This window comes from Suricata suricatta, chromosome 7 (genome assembly GCF_006229205.1).
Source record: "Suricata suricatta isolate VVHF042 chromosome 7, meerkat_22Aug2017_6uvM2_HiC, whole genome shotgun sequence".
NCBI classification, from domain to species: domain Eukaryota; kingdom Metazoa; phylum Chordata; class Mammalia; order Carnivora; family Herpestidae; genus Suricata; species Suricata suricatta.
The window spans coordinates 39,257,988-39,270,865 of record NC_043706.1 but is presented as its reverse complement, the minus strand read 5'-3'; the positions used below and the strand labels follow the sequence as shown (position 1 = coordinate 39,270,865).

Genomic DNA, 12,878 nt, shown 5'->3' with positions numbered 1-12,878 from the left:
AAATTCTCATATCAGTTAACCAGTAGACTCTAGCAGCTCACTGAAGACCTCCATAGGCATGTGTGTTTCAGAACAGGAATTCAAGGATGGTTAATTTTAGGATTTCTGTTAATAAAATTAACCATATTCAGGAGTCTAAGATGCCGTGAAGGTTTATGAAAAATTAAGCATCTATTTCCAATAAAAACTCATAAGGTAGGAGTAATTAGGTATCTATCTCCTCATTATGAGAAAATGTATCTTTTTCAAACTGGGAGCCACATTTTGTTTAGCATTGAAATGGTGAGTACTAGGTGCATAGCACCATAATTAATAATTATTAACCTTATTATTAAACTTATTAGTTATAAACAATAATTAATAACCTTGTTTTGGAAAGATAAGCTGGTAAAATTAGATAAGAGAAGGAAATAAGAGGTATGAAAACATGGAGGAGAGCAGGACTGCAGACAATTAGAGAATTTGTTAAGGTCATTGAGTGCATAACTAATGCACAAAAATCAGTAGCCCTCCGTTACAAACAATATCCTACTATGAAACATGATGGAAGAAAATGTCCATTTATTTAAGCAACCAAAGAGATATTTGTCTAGTTATAAGCTTTAAAATTATATTTATATGTAACTTCGGTTATACAGAGGGACCTAAAATACTTAGAAAGAGCCAGGGTTATAATAAAAATATTACTTCTCATATATATTTAAAATGTGATCACAATAGGGGCGCCTGGGTGGCTCAGTCAGTTAAGCATCTGACGTGGGCTCAGGTCGTGATCTCGCAGTTTGTGAGTTTGAGCCCTGTGTCAAGCTCTGTGCTGACAGCTCAGAGCCTGGAGCCTGCTTCGGATTCTGTGTCTCCCTCTCTCTCTGTCCTCCCCTGCTTTCAATCTCTCTCTCTCTCTCAAAAATAAATAAATGTTAAAAAAATTTTTAAATGTGATCATAATAAAAATTACCAATAGGATTATTTTGGGAGTAGAAAATCTCATCCTAGGTTTGCATGGAAAAATTATCATGCATGAAAATATGACAATGAAAAAGAGAAGGATCTGGCTGCGGAGGATATTAAACATTTTAAAAGCTGTAGTAATTAAGATAATTTGGCACTCAGTAGACTGAATAAGTGATGAGACAGAATAGAAAGCCCCCAAATAAATAGGTGTGTGTGTGTGTGTGTGTGTGTGTGTGTGTGTGTGTGATTTTTATAAAGGCAGCATTTCAGGTTTGTGGGGAAAGGTGGCATGTAGATAGCTATCTGAGGTGGGTGGGGATGCAGAAAGTAGAATCCCTACTTTGCGCCTTTGATCAAAGTAAGTCTTTCAAAAAGAGATCAGAGATTTCAATGATGAAAGTATAAAAGCACTAGAAGAATCTTTCTATGGTCTTGGAGTAGAGACCTTCCCACGTTTAACACAAATCCCAGATGACATTAAAGATTGATAATGTTGACAACATAAAAATGAGAATTTTTGCATAAGGGAAACCTCATAAACAAAGTCAAAAGATAGCTGATAATCTGAGGGAAAAACGTTTGCAACATAAAAGATAAAAGGAGCTAATTTTCTTAATATGTAAAGAGCTCTTAGAAATAAAGAAGAGTTGCTGACTTAATTGAATGGGCAAAGGACAGGAGCAGAAATTCACAGGAAGAGAAGGGTAGGTGATTCTTTTTTAAAAAATATTTATTGGGGCATCTGGGTGGCTCAGTTGGTTGAGCGTCCGATTTCAGCTTAGGTCATGATCTCACGGTTTGTGGGTTTGAGCCCTGCCTCAGGCTCTGTGCTGACTGCTAGCTCAGAGTCTGGAGCCTGTCTTCAGATCCTGTGACTCTTCCTCTTTCTGACCCTCCCCTGCTCACGCTGTCTCTCTCTCTCTCTCTCTCTCTCTCTCTCTCTCTCAAAAATAAATAAAAACTTAAAAAAATTTATTTATTTATTTTGAGAGAGAGAGCAAGAGAGCAGGGAAGGGGCAGAGGGAGGAGAGAGAGAGAATCCCAAGCAGGCTTGTGTCAGTGCAGAGCCCATCTCAGGGCTCGAACTCACAAACCTTGGTCCAAAGCCAAGAGTCGGACACTGAACTGACTTAACCACCCAGGCTTCCCAAAGGATAGATAACTCTTAAAAAAAAAAAAAAAAGATGCACAAACTCTTGTAATGAAACTCTTGCAAATCAGAACGACAGTAAAATCTATCAGATTGGGAAAGGTGAAAGTGTTTGATAATATACTGAGTTGGTGAGGGTGTGAGTACAACTGCTTTGAAAGGCAGTTGGTGATCTTTATCTAAATGATCAGTGCCCATATCTCAGGGCCCAGTGGTTCCACTACTCGGTATCTGCCCTAGAGAAACATTCGCACACGTGCACAGTGTTCATCGGACATTGTTGTCATCATGGGAAGTGGAGACAACACGGTAAACACCCATCAGGAAGATGGGTAAATAAATATTTATTTGGCGAGGGCTACGTAAAACTCGGGCCGTTCAGACTTTTAGGGGGCCCGTAAACCAACTTAGCGGTTGTGAGACAATATGAAACGGTAGAAAATAGTGAGAGCATTGTACACAGTGTGGGCCCATATTTGGTGAGGCTTTTGTTTCATTCAGTTTTGCCTGTTCATCAAGGGTGAACTGAGTCACAATATAATAACTTCATTTTGTGAGACTCCATCCAGAAAGTTGGGAAAACGCTGCCAGAGTGGTTAAAATCCCTTGTGATAAGAATAGTCTCGGAAATGTAATGTGGAGTAAAAAAGATGAGTTGCAGGGGTGATGTGCACAATGTGATGTCATTTTTGAAAAAGAGAACAAGATCATCTTTTTGACACTACCATGGTTTTGGTAGAAGCACGCATACATACAAAATGGGCCCGAAAGGCGCTGGGCTCTTGTTAAAGGTACCTTTTGGGGACTGGAGCCAAATTTGAAAGGCCTCAGCTTTAAGTTGCATGCTTGAATTTGTCCAGAGGAAAGTATGAATGCTTTAGTTGTTTACTTGAGTGATCAAAAATGTTTACACATTGCGGAAGGATTTTCCGACTAAGCCATAAAATGCATAGGCACTTTTTCCCTTGGTTGTTTCTGCCTTTTTGTGACCCATTTTCGGTTTCTGATCAGTTTACTTGTCTTTCCTTTTGCTTTAATTTGGGTATCTTATACATTTGTAAGCATCATCTTAATCTTTTCGGTTATTAGCTTAAGCTAGTAAGAGTGCCTAAAATCCCTTTAAAGAGTGTATCAGTGGTTCATGTATTGGGTTGTTTCTTTTCTAACCTTTCCAATTTATTCCTTTTGAAATTAATTGTGCTCATGTTTCAGAACTTCCATTCTTTTGTGTGTGTGTGTGTGAAGATTTTATTTTTAAGTAATCTCTACACCCAACCTGGGGCTTGAACTTACAACCCCGAGATCAAGAGTCCCATGCTCTGCCGACTGAACCACCCGGGCGCCTCGCATTATCTTTTCTAAGAGCCAGCTTTTGGCTTTTATTCTCATCCCAGGCATTTGCTCACATTCTTATTTGTTCATTCTATTTTCGCTTTTGTTTTTTTATCCTTCATTTTTTTTCTCCCATGAATTTCTTTCAATACAAGTGCAGCAGTTGCTCAGAAGCTTTAAGGTGCATATGAATCACTGGGGTCTGGAGCCATTGTTAAATGCAGATTCTGACCCAACGGATCCGGCCCCAGATTCTGCATTTCTAGCCAGCTCCAGGAGAGGCGGACCAAGAAAGGAGAAGAAATGGCATCTGTTTTTTTCTCTGACTTTTGGGCACTAAGTCTCCCATGTATGCTGTATTCAGTGAAACTGTCAACTGTGTAAAGACGATCCTTCTAATCGGATAAAATTCATACCCATTTCCTTTAAAGGAATGAAGGTGCTCTGACCCCCACGCCCACCCCCAGTCACTTTCCCTGGCTTCCTTGGTGACCACACATTTTCCCGATGGTCTGAGATGGTAGAAGAGAGCTTACGAAGCTACAGGATTTCTTCAGCTCCACTTGGTTGGTAAGCTGATTGCCTTAGCTCAACATTACTGTTCAGCTCACCTTGTAGGTACATTAGGATCAGTTCTGTACCTTTTTGGTGGTCCGTGGACCCCTTTGGGAATGTGTTGGAAGCGATAGACTTCTCCAGAAATACACCCACCCTTATTTGTGCACATAAAACCCTCGATTCTTCTTTTGCTTATATGGGCTTCAAGCATTCTGAAGTTTGGGTATAGATCCCAAGACCCCTGAAGTCCATGGCCCTGCTAAGGTGAAGAATCCCAAAATGAGGAACAGAACCCACAGTGCAGAAGGTATCTGGTCCGGCCTAGTTCACTTGACACATAAGGAAATCAGAGGCCAGGATTTTTCAGGTGTTTATTCAGTCAGATTCTTTGTATTCCGTGAGCTCCCACTGTAAACGCAGGTGGTGTTGCCCCCGCCAGTGGAAGGCCCGCTTGGCTGGACACTGGGTCGTACCCCTCGAGGTCCGTGGAGCTGAGAGGGGCATCCCATACCCACCCAGACCCAGACTGCATCATCGAGGGAGAGGGCAGCTTCACGGGCTATTTCCTGCAGCTCAGCCCTACCCTCGCCTCTCAGAGTCATGTCTGGTCTAAGGAAGTGGAGACTCAAATCCCTTCCGGTCGGGATTCTGGACTCAGACGCTATTCTGGCTCTGACATGGCTGGGCCTCCTGTCTTGTTCCTGTGTCCCGTTTCCTTCTCTGAGTCTCAGTTCTTCTCAGAGGCTTCTTCTGTGTCGGTTCCTGTTCTGCTAATGTGCCCCATATCTGGGTCCTGTGCTGGGACCGAGATCCTGGCCTGGCCCCTTGCTGGAGATAGATGGCAAGGTATGGTGGGAATCCAGCCTGAATCGCAGCTCATCCGTTTATTGGCCCTTGGACTCTGAGTAAATTATGTAAGCCGCCTGGCCTCAGTTTCTGTATGTGTGTGACGGGAACTGCTGAGTCTACCTCAGAGGGTGGTTGGAAAAGATCATTGAGTAAGATGTCTGGTGCAAGATAAGTGTTGATAACAGTAACTAACATGACTAGTCCTACCCCCCGGGGGTTGGAATCTTGCCTCATGCAGCCAGCTGGGGCCTTGGCAACCTTTCCATAGACGTCCTGATGCCTGTGTTGTGGAGGGTCACTGTCAAGGCTCCCACACCACAGGGCTTTGCCCTTTTTTCTTTCTTTGAATGTTTGTTTATTTTTGAGAAAGAGAGAGAACAAGCAGGGGAGGGGGAGAGAGAGATGACTCACAGAGGGTCCAAAGTGGGCTCCTCACTGACAGCAGGGAGCCTGATGCAGGGCTCGAACTCACAGACCATGATGTCACGACTTGAGCCAAAGTGAGATGCTCAACCCACTGAGCCAGCCAGTCGCCCCAGGCTTTGCCCTTTTGTAGAGATCCTTCATAATCTATCTTACGGTGTCCCCCATCCCCGAAGCCCCTGGGAGCCCAGCGTCTGGCTGGAGACCCCCAGGATCCCCTCGGACAGGAGGGCTGCCCAGTAGACCACAGCTCCTCTTTGGAATTGGGCTGGCTCCTCCATGTCCTGCTGATCCCAAGAAAGAGGTTACACGTCAGTTTCACTAAAAATACAGCTGCAAAAAATCATCAGGGAAATAAACAAATAGATGAATGACCTAACTACATCAGGAAATATTTACTGAGCAGCCGTCATCCACACCAGTCATGGTGCTGAGTACCACTGATACACCCACGCTTCTGTCCTCAAGGCAGTGATGGAGCCCTGAGGTGGGGCAGACAGGTGAACATTTGATTGTATGACAGTCCCTGCAGTAAGTGTGGTAACGGAGAGAGGAGGGCTGTAGTGCCTGGAGGAGGGAGCTGGGAACTTGGCTCCAGAAAGGTGAGGGTTGGGAAGGCTTCTTGGAACAGACGTCATTGGAACTGCTTCTTGGAGTTTGATCTCTCAGCATTCTTGTCTCTTAATTTTTCCAGATGAATTTTATAGCCACTTAGGTTCTTGGAAAATGAGTCTTGAAAAATTACCAAGTAGGGCCCATCCCAGGAATATACGTGTGGTTTCATACAAAGAGACTACTATTAGTAGAAATAAGCCATAAAAATCAGAACACCCAATATTTACCACAATGCTTGGAATATAATCAATGTTCCACAAATATTTAATGAATGAATGAATTAGCTCTCAGTAGATGCAGCAAAATACATAATTACATATGCATTATAAAGCATCATACACCTAACAACGGGATTGTTGGAGGATTTACTCCTAAATATGATAAAGAGGCTGTTTGTATAGAATCCTGTACCAAGCCTTCCATGGGGACTGCAGATACCAAGTGGAGAAATACTAGAACCGTGCCCTGAAAAACAGGAACTAAGCCGGAATGTCCCTTATCGTTACTTTTATTTAACCTAGTTTAACAGATGCTTGTCATAACAATATAGGAACAAAAAGAAACAAGAGGGATTGGTATAGGGAAGGAAGAGATAAAAATATCACTGTTTGCAAATGACACAATTTCTATTCAAAGAAAATCACAAAACCCTCCATGGCTGTTTCTGATCAGAAGTTAAAAGTACTGAAACGTCAGTATCCCAAGGTTTTTGCCTCGATTTCATGCCCTGGCAGCGAGAATCCCAATGAAACACTTTCTAAAGCATGCAAAGTGATAATAATAGCAATAATCAGGAAAAATTGGTGGGTAAGCATACCAAAATATCTTTTGAAAATCTTTTAGCGGCAGGCTGCTCTTGGCAAACAGGGCAGGCAAGCAGTGGCTATTAAAACTGTATGGTGTGACAGAAAAATGGGAGATTGGCGCAAGAAAATAGAACTAAATAAATGGAAGACATTGATCTATGGCAAATTTGGAAAGGTGAACAATAGCGAAGGGAATTATTTTAAAGTCAGTGGCTCTTGGGACCAACTACATAACAAAGCGGAGAAAGTGAATTCAGAGGTATGCCCTATCATAGGTTATAAAATCTTGATAAACTAAAAATGTAGTTTTGAAAACTCTTTAAAACTCAGAGGAAGCAAATGGAATATTTATCCTCACCGTGGAGAGCAAATGTGTTTGTGGAAATTGCATACACATAATCATTGACTAAACGGGATGCGGTCAACTTGTTATAAAGGAACGAAAATCTGTGAAATAAAATAGCCACGTACTCCGTCATTTCATCGTGGACTGTGTGGCCTGGGGGGTTGGGGTGGGGCTTTCACAGTGACATGTTTACACCAAGCATGACTCAGGAAAGTGTGTGTGTGTGTGTGTGTGTGTGTGTGTGTGTGTGTGTGTGAAAAAATAAAAAAAAATAATAAAATTGTGCTAAGAGGGAAAGGGAAGAAGGAAATAGGCACCATAAACTGACGGGTAAGAACTAGTTGTCAAAGGTGTACACAGAACTGGCAAAGATTTTTAAGGCAGCTGTTCAGACCGTTGGTAATATCACCAGGTCATTTCGTAGTACGAAGCTCAGATAATAAGCTGAGATGTGGAAGTGTTCAGCTTCCTCAACGCGAAAGATCAGTGAGTTGAACCAGCTCAGTTGGTCTCTAAAATTGAGAGAAATAGACAAGCTTTATAAAACCTACTGTTGAGGCCCGTGGAAAAGAAAACGGCATGTCTCTAGTGTTACTGAAAGGTGGAGCTGTTTTTCTGGACATCACGGTGACTTTGGACCAGGATTGTTCATCGGTTTGAACAATCTGAAGCAGCACTGGTCCGCTCCATTCCGTTGGACCAGTATTTCTACTTTTGGGAATAAGTCACACAGAAATAGTCCCAAGAGGGCAGAAAACCAACTTGTCCACAGATGGGAAGAAACTGGCAAGAATCCACATGTAGGTAATTAGGGGGTGGTTAAGTAAATTCTGTGGCAGCAACATAGTGGAATTACCCACGGGTAGATCCATGGCCTGGTCACGTGGGACAAAGGTAATGTGGGGCAGCTTAACCTGTTCCTGGAGCAAAGCAGGGAAAGATCAACGTACAGGTATCGATAAGAATCCGGAAAAGGGCAGGCCCTAGTTGGTGTGCTTTCTGATCAGTATTTTTTTTCCCTTCTCTGTAGAAATGTTTGTATGTCATGCAGGTTTTTAAAAGAAGAAAGGAGGGGGAAAATTCTGGTAGTAAAAAGAGGAAACGTGGGCACCGTGTTGTGGTGGAGCGACAGCAGTGGGCAAAGGCGTCCGCACGGGCTGGGTTTGAGTCACTATGATGCCATGTGGTTTTGGGCAAGTCGCATGTCTTCTCCAGCCCCCTTGTCTCCACCCAGAAGGAGGCACTGGTGACACCCACAAATGAGATCCCAGGAGCTCTTGGCTCTTGTGAGCCCTCTTTTCATTAACAGCTTTGCAGCATGCTGGGAGCCCTTGCCTACTCTCTCTCGTTTTGTCCCCGTGTCTGTAAAATGGCACTTCTAGTGTGGCAGCAGAGAGGGGGAGGCAGACAAATACACCCCCAAACGAGGCAGCCACCAGAGCCATTGAAATACTCCCGGGAAGGCACTGTCATCAGATATACGTGCCCCTTCCATTTTGGAATGGGGTGGATGGCCCGAGAGGAAAAGACAGGGACTTAACCAAGAATATTCTGGTGAGCAGATTCAGATTTACAGTGCTGTTGAATCTTTTGAGAAGGCTGGCCTGTGGACAAGGCAGGAAGGGAAGGAGGTCAGTCCCTTTTCTGGCCTGTCTGGGACACTTTGGGGCCTTACTGATCCATTCTAGTGTCAGGCTCCTCCGCTTGGAAGCTGCATGACCTTGACTTTCTTAACCTGAGCTCCCAGTTTCCTTATTGTGAAGTCAGGGTAACCTCTCTGTCTCCCTAGCTGATTGTGAGAATGGCTTAGGATTTCTTTGTGCTTCTGGTTACTGTTGGTTAGGTTTTCCCTGAATGCGTGCCCAAAAAGGCACGATGCTGCATCCCATAGGGACACGGGGCCGTCTGAAATATTGTCCCTGCCTTTGAGGAGCTTGTATACCCCAGAGGGGCTGATTTCACAAATTTCTACAAAGGAGCAAGTTCATGATAGGCAGCAAGGTCAGGGATGCTGTTTTAGGATGAGGGAAACTGGGGCTATTTAGGGCAAGGCACTAGGGACTAGTCAAGAGTCAGAGTGTGAGGATGCGTGAGAGATGGGTGGGTATTTTCTAGGGAAGGTTCCAGAAGCCCTGAGATGGAATTGTGCAGCCCTATAGGAGGTACTGAGTACATCTATGTCTGTTATCTCGTGGGAGCCTTAGAGTAATTGTGAGGCGAGAGGACTGAAACTCCTTTGTCCTCTTCACATGTCCTTCTAAAAGATGAGTCATGGGCACCAGCCAACGGGAGTTCAGCTTCTCCCTCTGAGTGAGGAGAGAAGTAGAGGAGAAGGAGGATGAAGGGCGTGGGATTTCTGAGGTGGAGAAGATGGAAGGGGCATGAGGGGGGTCTGACTGATTTTAGGGGGCAGTGGTGAGGATACGGGGCCTGGGCTCAGTCACCTGGAGGTCAGCCCAGCTTTACAACCGCCAGCCTGCGTGACTGTGACCAAGTTAATCAACTTCGCTGAGCCTCTGTGCCTCCCTCTGTAAAGTGGGAAAACCAACTTCCCTCCTAGGGGTGTGAGAGGACAAATGCATTCTAGAGTTATCTGTGGAGAGTGTTTGCACAAAGTGCAAGTCCTCATGCTCGGAAGCTACTGATACTATTCTGTGATCACGAAGGATTGGAGCCTCCAGGAAACGATGGTGTTTCTGGGTCATTGGCTTTGCTGCCTGGGGGCCAGTAACACAGTGCGTCTCTCTTTCTGCCTGCCTCTCTCTCCCTCTTTTTTTCTCCTTCTCTTCCATTTAAAGCAACTAAGCTTTTTTTTTTTTAACGTTTATTTATTTTTGAGAGACAGAGAAACAGAGTGAGAGTAGGGCAGGGGCAGAGAGAGAGGGAGACACAGAATCTGAAGCAGGCCCCAGGCTCTGAGCTGTTAGCACAGAGCCTGACGTGGGGCTTGAACTCATGAACTGCGAGATCATGACCTGAGCCGAAGTTGGCCACTGCCCAACCGACTGAGCCACCCAGGCACCCCTAAGTTTTTTTTCCCTAAGTTTATTTATTTATTTTGAAAAGAGAATGAGCTGGAGGGGGGGGCAGAGAGAGGGAGAGAGAGAATCCCAAGCAGGCTGACAGCATGGAGCCCGGCTCAGGGTGCAGTCCCACAAGCCATGAGATCAAGACCTGAGGCAGAATCAAGAGTCTGACGTTTAACTGAGCCACCCAGGCACCCTTAAAGCAGCTAAACTTTAATACAGCACCTTTCATGTGTTAGGCCTTTTTTCCTGTAATTTTACATACATCACCTCATTTAAATACTCTCAATAACTGTTGGAGGTGGGGTTAATCATTCTTGCTTTTCAGGTACGGAAGGTCAGGCTCCGAGAGCCCCACAGGCGCAGGAGGAGATCCAACCTGTGTCAGTCCCTGGGGACATGCAGTGGGCACTGTGTGCCGGGCCCCTGCCTAGCCCGAGTCTGGGATTGCTGCTTTTCCCTTCCTCACTGGAAGACTTAGAGTCCAGATGCTTAACCCCCTCAGTGCCTCACTCTGGTGTCTCTAAAGCGGCAGTGATAACAGCAAAACTTGGCAGCGTTACTATAAAGATTCAATAAGATAACACCCAAAGCTTTGGAGCACAGCTTAAGTGGTGGCGACTCTCATCCCTGTCTGCCGCCTCAGGCACTGTCCCACCCTGGGAGAAAGGGACCTATTTGCTAGCCTTAGCTGGGGAATGGGTCCATGAGCCTTGACTGAATGGGTGAACACTTAGGCAGCCCTCCAGCCCTCCCTGTTTGTGCCCTCGGCCAAGAGGCTTCTCTGAGCACGGCAAGTGTGAACTCAGCTCCACTCGGGATGGATACAAAGAAAACTCAGTGTGAGAATTTCCTAGCGGGTGGACCCAAGGTGTTGACTTCTTGGGGGCTTTTGACTCTTCAGTTGCTCAGCTAGGACTGGAAGGAGGAATTAGCAGAAAGAACAGTTGTTGGGTAGGATCAGGAGGTGGGAGGAGCATATATTGGCGGCTGGGAGGTCAGGGAAATGTGGGTGGGGCTTCTGCCTGAGGAAAGACCTTCAGGCTGGGCGCATGGGGGCCAGAGGTCAGGCCTTGTGGGAGCTGTGCTTCTCCGAGTTAGCCTTGGCTGTGGTATTCACGACAGCTGGGTTGGGGTGGGGGCTAGTCAGGAAAGGGGGGAGTCCTCCCAGAGAAATGAAAACCCAGGATGTGGCCACAGGGAAATCCAGGAGGGAGCAGTGTGCTCCATCGAGAAGGGAGGGAACGTGGGAATGGAGGGGGCACTTGGTGACTCCCTGGAGGTGGATGTGAGCAAGAAAATCTAGGGTAAGCCGTGATTTGAGGTAGGTAGTACCACCGACAAAGGTAGCAAAGTACCCAACTAAAACACGTTGGACCTGACACCTTGGGTATGTTGAGTTGGAGAAACCCATGAGGACGACAGGTGGAGGCATCTGGTCAGAAGGATGTCCTGGCTGAAGGCAGGTGCCATCTGCAAGCACGTTCTGGCATTGAAGCCGTAGGTATGGCTGAGACCAGCAAGCATCATGCGGGCGGGAAAAGCAGATGGCCAGTGGAATCCTGGAGGTCACCAACGGGTATAGGACTGGAGTCTACAGCTTTGAAGGGGGTAACCTCTAGGTGGGTTAGACATGCCCCCAAATGTACCCCTTATCCAGACTCCTTATCCCAATGCGTAAGGCCTGCCCAGGCCTTATGTTCACTGGCTGATCTAAGACAACAAAAACATGCTTTCTCCCAGTCCTGTAGGCTGGAAGTTGGAAATTAAGATGTTGGCAGGGGTAGCGCCCCCCAGAGGCTCAGAGGGAGAAGTTGTCCCCTGCCTTTCTCTTGGCCAGCAACACTCCAGATTCCTTGGCTTGTGGACACATCCGTCCAGTCTCTGCCTTTGTTGTCCTGTGACCGTCTCCTCGTGCGTGTTTCTGGGTCTCTGTTTTCTCTCCTTCCGAGGGCATCGGTGGGATTAGGATGTGTATGACCTCATTTTAACTAACTGCCTCTGCAAAGGCCTACTTCCTAGTAAGGTCATATTCCAAGGTTCCAGGTGGTCATCAATTTGGGGGGAGGGGGTGGTGTTATTCAATCCAGTATAGGCCTTGCCTCTCTTTGCTTTTTTCTTAATTTATTTATTTAAATTCAAGTTAATTAACACACAGTGGAGTCTTGGTTTCAGGAGTACGACCCAGTGATTCATCGCTTACATAAGACACCCAGCACTCATCCCAACAAGTGCCTTCCTTAATGCCTGTCACCCATTTAGCCCATCCCATCACCCATCTCCACTTCTTGCTTTTATGGCCTTATTCTCCCCTCTCCTGACCATGGCTTCCTTTTGGGAAGATGTCCAGAGTCCACCCCAGCTGAGGCTTACTGTCTCTGTCTCATGAGTTTCTCTCTCTCTCTGAGCACCCCAGCACCCCGTTTATTGTGCACATCCTCCACCAAGCATGAGCTCCTTGAGACAGGGACCAGACCTCACTCCTCTCTCCTCATCACGGGTAACTTGGTGTTTGAGAGCCCAGCCCCAGGGTGCTGAGAATTTGATAAATTCAGTGTGAAAAAGTAGGTAAAGAAGCGAGCGCAGAACTCAGGATCTCCGTGAGTTATGATGAATTTTTATTTGCTCCTGGCACTTGGCCCAGTGCCTGACATAGTAGATGCTCCAGAAATATTTGTTGACTACGTGGTTGCATGAGGAGACCTAGTTTGATGAGAAGCGACACTTCTGTGTTTATGGATGTGACCCTTCTTTAGAAACCCCCTTCCTCCCACCCTGGGTCCCCAAGAGCCGGGTAATGACGGTTTTGAGTTTCAGCTAAA

At 45.8% G+C, this 12,878-nt stretch overlaps 1 protein-coding gene across 13 annotated transcripts in view; it reads left to right on the top strand.

The window, feature by feature from the left end:
* TRERF1 (transcriptional regulating factor 1) overlaps positions 1-12,878 on the top strand; it is a 207,331-nt gene that overhangs the window by 32,734 nt on the left and 161,719 nt on the right. The window contains exon 1 of one of the 13 annotated variants that reach the window (XM_029943412.1): positions 7,661-7,830. The exons of the other annotated variants lie outside the window; for them this stretch is intronic. The gene's annotated coding sequence lies outside the window, so the exon portion shown is untranslated. Of the gene's footprint in view, positions 1-7,660; positions 7,831-12,878 lie in introns of those variants that run through there. 13 annotated transcript variants of the gene reach the window in all.